Genomic DNA, 10,278 nt, shown 5'->3' with positions numbered 1-10,278 from the left:
TGTCAGCCACTCCCCTGACCGTGAATGTGACCTAAATATGGGTCAAAACTATGTTTCGGTCCATTCTGCATGCTTCATCATCGTTACAACGTGGGGCATTTTAACATGGGTGTGAATGGGAACGACTCCCTTCCCGGGTCCAGCCTCAAGTGGCCATTCGAGGAAATACAGCTTTCAGTATCGCTTCCTGCAGCTTCCTCCGCAAAACCCCCGAGCTAGCCCACTGCTTGCAAGCCAAGCTGAGATCCCGCCAAAGCGTGTAATTTAGACCCGCCGGTGTACTGTGTCAGTGTCATGTTTCGCCTCCGTCCAGTCCAGCGTGTCAGTGCGTGTACTTTTCACGCCTAGGCGAGCCAAAACCTGACAAACACGCTGCCCCCGGAGGCTCTTTTACACGCTTTGGCTTGATTTGGCTGTTCTGTATCGTCTTAGAAATGTCACCTTTTGGCATGTTAACATGTCACATTTGGCGAGAGTTAACGCATCACAGCCAACAGGTTGCTCCATATGGTACAAACAGCTTTTAGGTGCATTGCCGCCACCCAAGTGTCTGTCACTTGTTGATATTATCTAGGACAGTATAAAAATACATGCTCCACCGGTTCCTGTAGCCCACAATGTTCACATCCACCCATCACAAGTTGAAACCGTCCCCCACTGAAAGTTTAACTTAACCCATTGATACCTGATGCAGCATTTGTGTGTGTATGCCTTTAAGACCGCGAACCATCTTAAAGGGATACACACACAAATGAGGGATATACACGCAAATGCTGCATCAGGTATCAATGGGTTGATTGGCTCCGTCACTCTGGCTTACGTGTCATAGGCTACACGTGCCTGCCACCCGATCTGACTGTTGTCACCCCATTCAATCGGCGTTATCACCCCATTCATATCGGCCAGTATAGGGCCCTATTTAGCTGCTAGTGCTAGTAGGCGCAGAAGGTCGCTATCAGCGATTCGTTATCAGCCATAGGTTTCCATTTCACGTGTAAATCTTATTTTAACGCTTTTTGTTATTTAATTCTAACCCTAACCCTAACCCCTGACCCTAACCTTGGCCCTAACCCTAAAATTGTTTTATTTGCCTAAATATAAAGTTGTTTGATAACAGCCATTGCAACCTACTAGCAGGTTTATCAGTGATAGGAATGGGGCTGACGAACCTACTGAGTCTATGGCCGGGTGACAACAGTCGGATCGCCGCCTGCAGGGTGCTTGTACTGTAATGAGTCCCTAGAAGCCCACATCAGTCATTTATGCATGCACACATACAGTGATTTATGCACATCGGGGTCCCTTGATCAGATGCAACTGTCCTCATGAATATAACTGCCTTGATTCAAGGCTCCTCATTGGCCACAACCAGAAAATGCAGGTTACGTGTTAATTTTTGGTGTCATTTGAGTGGTGGAAGATGGGAAGATGGAAGGATGGATACAAGGATGCGTCAAAGGATGGCTCTGTGGTACAATCCAAAACAGTAATGTGTGTGGCTTTGCAACAAGGCAAACAATACAATATAATCACCTAAACTACAACCAATGACCTAAACACTGTTCAGAATGTAGCACTAGACTAGGGATGAGCACTGCATCCAAACATCTGTTTTGGGGACAAGGCGAAAATGGTGAAATTCCAACATAGAACAGTAGCTATAAAAGTAGATAAAGAAATAAATGATTCCAAGAGAGAGTAATAAAGTATAGATGAGTTAATAAGCAATGATAACAAAAACAACATAACATTTTGATCAAGTGTCCGAAATAAAATAATCACCGCCACCGCCACCGCCTATGTGTAATACTCCTTTCTGGAGTATTTAAATAGGCTATCAATAGAATCTGAGAAAATTAGTTTTCGTTATTTGGTTCCTTTTTATTTACTTAATTATGACTATTGTGTTTTATTGTTTGATAGCAATTCTTTAGTAGATACTATAGATCTTTAGTCCACACTCCAGATCAGTCGGTGGCGATAATGCACCCGAAAGCTGTTTGCTAACTACCAATAAAACCAAAAGAAGAGGAAGAAGAAGAAGAAGAAAACGAAGAAGAAGAAAAACAACAGACTCGGCGGCAGCAGAAGAAGAAGAAGAAGAAGAAGAAAAAACAGATTGCGTGGGTCTGTCACGTGGTCTTTCACATGATGTCACCACGGCACTTTAATCCATCCGCCCACTTACCGAGTTGACTTCCCGGTTGACTTGAGTTGATTGCTGTGATTGCTCTCTGTGATATCGGCTAGCTGGGACAGCCTTCAGTCACGGTGACTCAGCAGAAAGCAGAATAACCAGCGCCTTGCTGCCTCCGGGTTTGTCACTTGACTGCTGCCTGCCGTCCACAGTGCAACTTCAGACTCCAGTCGACGTCCTCTGATCCACCGCCAGTAAGTTCCACAGCTGCAGCAAAACTCGATTCTTTGCAGTAGGCCTTATCATGCAGTGAATATAGCAAATTATTAAATGTGCGTTACTTATGCATACTGAAAACATTGCTTTAATGTTGCCAGGCGGCGCGTTTTAGCTATAGTGTGTGTGTGTGTGTGTGTGTGTGTTGTGTGTGTGTGTGTGTGTGTGTGTGTGTGCGCGCGCGCGTGTGTGCTAAATGGGATCATTCTCATGTTATTTGTTTCTTTGTGATTTGTCTCTCCTCAGTGCCTCCATACACCATCACCTACTTCGCAGTCAGAGGTGAGTGAAAAAGACAGCCCTATATCCTGAATGATAGAATATTTTTGTAATTAGAAACTAATTAAAAAAAATTAACCAGTCAAAACATAAAACCTCTTCGAATGCAGCCAGTCAGCAGGGGTGTAAAACACTGCATTTCCCCCGGGGGCAGTGTGCCATGCCATGTGTGTGTGCCATGGTACGTGTCCACTTGGGCATGCATTTCCATGTTTCCCATTCATTGTGCATGTTGCATGCAAGCCCCCAGGATTCAATAGCGCTGGGCTGTGAAGCCATTTGAACATGGTGGCGAAGCTCTGTATTGCAAGTCACGTGACGCTCAAAAGTATAAAACTACTCTTTTAATTATCAAATAATTTTTTATGGGTCATTTTTTCTTCAGAAGCCACTAAGAGCCGTATACGGGTGTATTTTCTTCTTATAATACATCCATGGGTGGGAGACGAATACGTCATGGCACACATGCGCACTTCACCTTGGGCCGCATGGTCAGGAAGTAAAACCATGAAGAAAACCTCCCCATGCGCCGGTGAGCAGCCTCCGCCAGTGAGCAGGCGTGGCTCGTCCCCTATCCAGTTATTTTAATACATCCATGGTTGCATGTAGGCAGCTGTGCAATGCAGCCATTTTGGGAACGCCCCGTTCCTCATTTGTGTAAAGTTGGGCTTGAGGCCCTGCTAAACGGCAACACTCCCTGCATAAAACAGCAAACTTTTTTTTTTTTAACGTTAGTGCCTTCCTTTTAAACGGGAATGGCGTTTTTGCAGCCTGAAAATGAAAAAAAAAGAAGTAAAAACAGGTCCCAGAGTGGAATTCTTTGATTAGCTAATAGCTATAACACCGCCCTTACTGTTGCCGTGTAAAGTGGCGGAACGCAATTCAGGTGACGACACAGCCCCCCTTCGCCATGGAAGACAATGAAGCGTTGAACTAGCCCAGAACTAGCCCAATACAGCCTTATGGCACAATGGAATCGCATTGGCATTCAAGAAACATGATAACGATTTGCTAAGAAGTCACTCCCGCATTAAATAATTCAAGACAACTCATGGCCAGATGCATTTCCTCCCCCCAGTCCAAAATGTGCTGCAAAGAAAGCAGTTTTTTTTTTATGCATTGCTGCAAATGTAAAGAAAGTTAACTGCATATGAATTCAAGATTCAAGATTTTTATTGTCACTCCGTAGTACAAGTATCACGTGTGAAATTCTTGTGCTGTGAACTCCGTTTACAACATAGTACAAATATAACAGGGCATATGAGTGCAAAAACAACAAGAGACACAACAAGCAATAATGCAGTAGAGTGATAAGACAGGTCAGAGACAGTGGCATATTCACTGCACATAGGTGCACATGTCATGTGCATACTTTGGACGTACTTAAACATTTTAAATTCGACGTATTTGACGTACAGGTGCAAATAGCATATACCTAATTAAACATACAATTAAACATTAGACATACATAATGGTAGCAGCTACAGTACGGTACAGTACAGCTACTACACTATTTGTGTATGTTAAGGAGTCTCGTGGCCTGCGGGAAGAAACTGTCCCTCAAGCGATTTGTGCGTGCTTTTGGGACCCTGTATCTCCTCCCTGAGGGTAACAGGGAGAACAGGCTGTTGTGCGGATGGTTTGTGTCTTTGATGATCTTCAGGGACCTCCTGAGGCACCGCTGGTTATATAGTTCCTGCAGTTCTGGCAGCTCACATCCACAACCTCTGCCTCTGCAAAAACCAGTCTATCCAGAATAAACCAACATGTAATCTTTTGTTCTGACCGTCTATTCAGTTCCACTGAGGTGGGCAAACAGCCACACCTACAGTAATACAACTCTACGGTCATATTACTGACATGTTAGGTGATTTATTATACTGGTCCCTTTCAGTCGATTCACTGAGTCGGTATAACATATGGGATATTGGATATTATGTCTAACTGAAGTCACACCTTTATGGCAGATGACCAAATTAGGGATGGGCATTTCTGGCAAAAACACGAATCAAAATGTGTGTGAAATATTCAACCATTATTCGTCCAGCTGCATCTGATCTTGGCGAGTAGTTTATATTCTGGTTTTCATGGCCATCAAGTGCCACATAAACCCCCATGTTAGAACTAAGTGGAGTATTGCTTTGAATTCAAAAGATAATCTGACTACCCCATGGCATGGGTCATTCTATCTGACTAACCCATGGCATGGGTCATTCTGGACGTGCCAGTCATATCCCTGTGTTTCCCACAGGATTTGCAGTTGTGGTGTGCAAATTTGTGTCCGTGCCCCGCGTGTGTGCACCTGCTGGTGTTGAGGGAGGGGGTTGGGATATTTTGTTTATTTTATTGTCCCCCCCTCATTCCGGTGCGCCTGCAGAAGGATTTGCTAGATGAGGGACAAGCACTGTTAAATGATGAAATGGCGTTTCCTTGAGTGGCAATACTGTTTTGTATTGTATTGTCCTGTATGTGAACGATCGCTAATAAAGTTGTAAAAAAAACATGGCTGTGTGTCTGCCCCGTCTTCCCCTCTCACAACAAGTACGTCAGCTCTTGTGCTGGTCACGTCACATCCGGAGTCACATTTTCGAGGAGCTGCACGCACCCTCCCCCGAGCTGCGCCGACAGGCCGGCCAGCTGCGGCGCGCACTAGGGCTGCACAATTTATCGTATTTTCATTGTCATCGCGATATGAAAATGCGTGATGAACACAACGCAAAAGTCACGTGTTATCGCAATTTTTTTTTTACAGTGCACATGAACGCAACATGCAAGATACCGGCTGAATAAGTGTCCAAATGTTCATGTCATTCTGGCCAATACTCCACTTCTGTTATAACATTTCAGTCTGGAATATGGAATATCTTTCAATAATCGTTATGACTAAAAGGCTAAAAGTAATCTTGTGTAAGAAATGACTGTTCTACATTGAAGTAAAAATGTAAATAATTAACTTGTTGGTTTTGGATTTTTTTTTAGCTTCAAGAGTGCATTTTTGTTCGTATGACCCTCAACACAGGCTTTGAGAATCCCGTGCCACTTACTGATACTTATGCTTAAATTAACACACTCGTATTGCAAAATGAATTTAGGCCCTCACTGTAATACTTCAGAAGTTGAATTTGAAGTTCAGCATTAATACATTTGTCATTTTTTGTCCTAAATTTACCTTTGTGTGTTATTGCAATATAAAACTACCTAATTGAGAATCGATTCTAGATTCTGGAATCGAGAATCGTTGGAATCGTTGGAATCGAGAATCGATTCTGGAATTGGATCGTGACCCCAGGAATCTGATCGGATCGTGGCTTAGCCGGATCGGAGCACCCCTACCCATTAATATTTTTGTTTATACATTTTTTTATTTATCGCAGGTCATATCGTCATCGCAATATTGAACAGTGTTATCGCACATCGCAGCTTTTCCTCATATCGTGCAGCCCTAGCGCGCACCCCTCGGCGCAGCCGGCGCTGGCGATTTCGCTGAAGCATAAATCCGCTTTAGGTTGATGTAGATCAGGGGTGTCAGACTCATATTAGGTCGAGGGCCGGATTTGTTCAACTGAGACCTCATGGGGGCCGGATTTTTTTTTTTACTAAAATCAATTCGACTCATTTACCCATTTACTTCACAAAAGAAATACCGGTACTGCTCTTTCCATTTCTCTTGAAACTGCCTGCATTCCGTGTCAACCTTTCTCTTTTTCGACAGCATCTTGTTGATTCCTTTGTTTTTTGGTAGGTAGCCGAATGCGCAATTCAATTCCAGCGTGGCATCATGGCGGCTTTGTTTACACCTGATGACCTACTGACATACTTCCTTGTAGTGCAGGTTAATTAACTTATGAATGAACTCTTAGCTTGCTTATTAGCCACACGTAGTTCATGATAATGGGGTGCAAATTCAATAATAATAATATATATATATATATATATATATATATTTTAATATTCCAAAACATCTCGCGGGCCGGATGAAACCTGCCCGCGGGCCGGATCCGGCCCGCGGGCCGTATCTCTGACATCCCTGATTTAGATCCTCTATGCCAGATGCTAAGTCAGTTATGGCCCTGTAAATGAAGCAAGCTAACGCTGCGTCTGTCCCAGGCCGCTGTGGAGCCACCAGGATCATGCTATCTGACCAGGGCCAGGACTGGAAGGAGGTCGTGGTCAGCTTTGACGACTGGGCCAAAGGAGACGTGAAAGCCGCATGTTTGAGTTGATCGTAGCCTCTTTGTATTTGTTCTTTTATTCTGTTAGTCTGCTTGATTCATATGTGATTCATAATTTTGGCTTCTTTGAATTCAGTTGAGTGAAATACCTAATCTTCTGCATTTACTCCAGGTCTTCGGCCAGTTGCCCAAGTTTGTTGCATAAAATCCACTTTTCTGTCTCTCAAAAACCAAAAAGCATTTATCTGGCGCACCGCTTCTTCTTCTTCTCTGATCTGAAGCAACCCGGAACAACGACTTCCGAGTTGCTCGAGGTGCTCCAGATAAATGCTTTTCGGTTTTTGAGAGACAGAAAAGTGGATTTTATGCAACAATTTGGATGCAACAACTAGGTGTCATTAAAAGAAGAGAATGTTTTACATCGGATAGCGTCTTCACTTCACGTGAAGACTCAGGTAGGAGCCGGCATTTAGACCTAGACGTGAAAATGCCACAGTGTAAAATGGGAAAATGCGTGACGTTCGCCGGGCGCTAATGCGCTCGTATGAGCCAGAAGCGCCCGGCTAGCGGGGTAATTTCTCCTATAATATTCCTCTCAAATTGTTGCACGTGTCGCGGCTCGGTCAGTATCCACATATTGAAGCACTGAGATGTTCCTGCAGGTCTACTAGAAGAGGAGTGTCATTTGGAAACCATATGAATCTCAATAAAATTCAATTTATGAGGGAATAGAGAGCCAAAGTCCCTCCCCCCCCCCCCCCCCCCACCCCCCCCCCCCCCCCCCCCACCCCCACCCCCCCCCCCCCACCCCCCGTCAGACCCTTAGCACACCAGAGTCTTAAAAAAATATGAATAGTGGTGAACAGAGGGAGAGGTTACTTTTTAATTTTTTATTGTTATGCCACGGGGTACACATGTTTGTCAATTTAAAAGATAACTTTGCAAGTCAAGAAAGTTTGTGGTAAAACTGTGGTACTACAAGTTATAAATTATAAAGACTACACGTACACGCAACCAGTCGCATAAGTGACGTCTCTCCCGCCAGGCCATGTTGTTGGTGTGATGTATATTGAGATGTAGTCGATTGAGCTATTTCATACACATTACATCTGTTTCAGGACAAACTGCGACTTTCTTGCATAGTTATCTTTTAAATTGACAAACTTTACATGTGGACCTCAAAATTAGTGGCCGCCAAAGGGTGGGGAAATTTGTGGACCGACCAACAGAGGGAGCAGTAATAGAGCTGCTGGTTGCACCTATCCAAACAGCGCTCTGTGCAGCAGTGGGGATGACAGGCACTGCACAGTAACTCCCAAATGGAGATACATCCATCTGCAATACCGGAGCGCAATCCCCCCGTCCACCGGGTACCTTCTCAGACCCGGGAGTGTACGCATACAGGCCAGACAGACCCCAGACCTACTCCTTAAAAAAATAAAAGACTTGATATTTTTATTTTAAAATCGGTGTAGGTATATGATATTCTATGCTTGTGTGCATTAGTGTCTTTAGGGTGATTGAATGTTTGTATGATTCATGACCGATGTTGACAGACAATTCCCCCCAACATTGATCACATTCCCGGGGTTGATCTGGCTAGTTAATCAGCTAGCAACTCGTCCATCCTGTCCCTACCCGCGCTAGTATGAGTTCCATGGTCGGCCTCTGAGACCCAGGACAGCCCCCTCACCCCACCCACCTTCCATGAATCTGCCCAACTGCATACCCACTATTGGCACACCTCCCCATGCTACACACAGACCCCTGCCCCGCCAGGACGTTGTCCTCCAGGGACCTACGTTACCCACTGGCCGGACCTTGCTGGCCCAGTGGCCCACACTTAAGCACCGCTCCCGGGGTACAAACAGCCAGCCGTCCCCCGGGAGGTATCAAACGTTAGCTTGCGTGCTAACATCAGTGTTTGGCCGCTGCAGTGCTCGCCTGAATCGCTCGCACTAACTGCTTTTATTATGCCTCCGCCGGCGATAGCCAGGCCGAAGGCATTATGGATCCGGGTTGTCCGTCCGTCCGTCCGTACGATGTTTGTTAACGCGATATCTGAGGAACGCCTTGACGGAATTTCATCAAATTTGCCTCAAACATCGACTTACACTCAAGAATGATCTGATTAGATTTTGGTGGTCAAAGGTCAAAGGTCAAGGTCACTGTGACCTCTCGAACACCATTTTCAAGCTTGTTAACGCGATATCTCAGGAATTCCTTGACGGAATTTAATCAAACTTGTCTCAAACATCGACTTGGACTCAAGGATGAACTGATTAGATTTTGGTGGTCAAAGGTCAAGGTCACTGTGACCTCTCAAACGCCATTGTCCAGCTTGTTAACGCGATATCTCACGAATGCCTTGACGGAATTTCATCAAATTTGCCCCAAACATCGTCTTAGACTCAAGGATGATCTGATTATATTTTGGTGGTCAAAGGTCAAAGGTCAAGGTGAGCTCTCGAACGACATTTTCTAGCTTGTTAACGCGGTATCTAAGGAACGCCTTGACGGAATTGAATCAAACTTGTCTCAAACGTCGACTTGGACTCAGGAATGAACTGATTACATTTGGGGGGTCAAAGTTCAAGGTCGCTGTGACCTCTCGCACACCCAATTTCCAAGCTCTGTAACGCAACATCACAGGAGCGCCTTGACGGAATTTCTTCCAATTTGCCTCAAATGGCGATTTGGACTCCAGAATGAACTAACGGCGGAGGCATAAGTCCGCGTTGCGGTCGTTCTAGTTTTTTAAGGAGTCTGGGGTCTGCGGTCTGTACGCGTACACTAGGTCTGGGGTCTGTACGCGTACACTTCCGGCCTGTATGCGTACACTCCCTGGTCTGAGAACGTACAGGGTGGGCGGGGCGATGGTGCTCCGGCGCTGCATTTGGATGATATTGCCCAAATGGGGAACATTTTGTGGAGCTCTGAGCCGATTGACGGACAGACCGAGCTGTGGAGCTGCTGGTCACAGCTACAAAGTTCCACTTCCTCTCAAGAGCAAATATTGTACATCCTAAAGTAGCTGCAAGAAACCTGAATCAGCAACATCACAGACACGCCTGTAGACACCTAACCGAATATACTCGTAGCTGCAAGAAACCTGAATCACAGGCACGCCTGTACACGCCTAACCGAATATACTCGTAAAGTAGCAGTTCACCCCAAAACGTCTCAATAGTTGTGAGATCTATCTTATCTATCTATCTATCTATCCCCACGTAAATATAAAATGCAAAGAAATAACTCCCCATTCATTTGTTTCTAAGTGAGGACTTTAAAGGGTTAAGGGGACCAGCTGTCTTTTCTAGCCATTTGCTACCATTATGGCACATTACCGTTAACACTACTCATTGACAGTTGTTATAACACCTGTTATTTGACTTTAACGGCAGACATGCTGTG

General features: G+C 44.9%; 1 long non-coding RNA gene across 1 annotated transcript; it reads left to right on the top strand.

Moving 5' to 3' along the window:
• The first annotated feature begins 2,208 nt into the window (after positions 1-2,208).
• Positions 2,209-7,068, top strand: LOC310788867. The gene is made up of 3 exons (XR_014553313.1): positions 2,209-2,391; positions 2,660-2,695; positions 6,800-7,068. It is a non-coding gene; the product is annotated as an uncharacterized lncRNA (long non-coding RNA).
• Positions 7,069-10,278: the final 3,210 nt, after the last annotated feature.

Source organism: Poromitra crassiceps (assembly GCF_964638095.1).
Source record: "Poromitra crassiceps genome assembly, chromosome: 14".
Classification (NCBI taxonomy): Eukaryota; Metazoa; Chordata; class Actinopteri; order Beryciformes; family Melamphaidae; genus Poromitra; species Poromitra crassiceps.
Note: the sequence above shows the minus strand (reverse complement) of the source record. Positions and strands in the feature narration are given on the sequence as shown.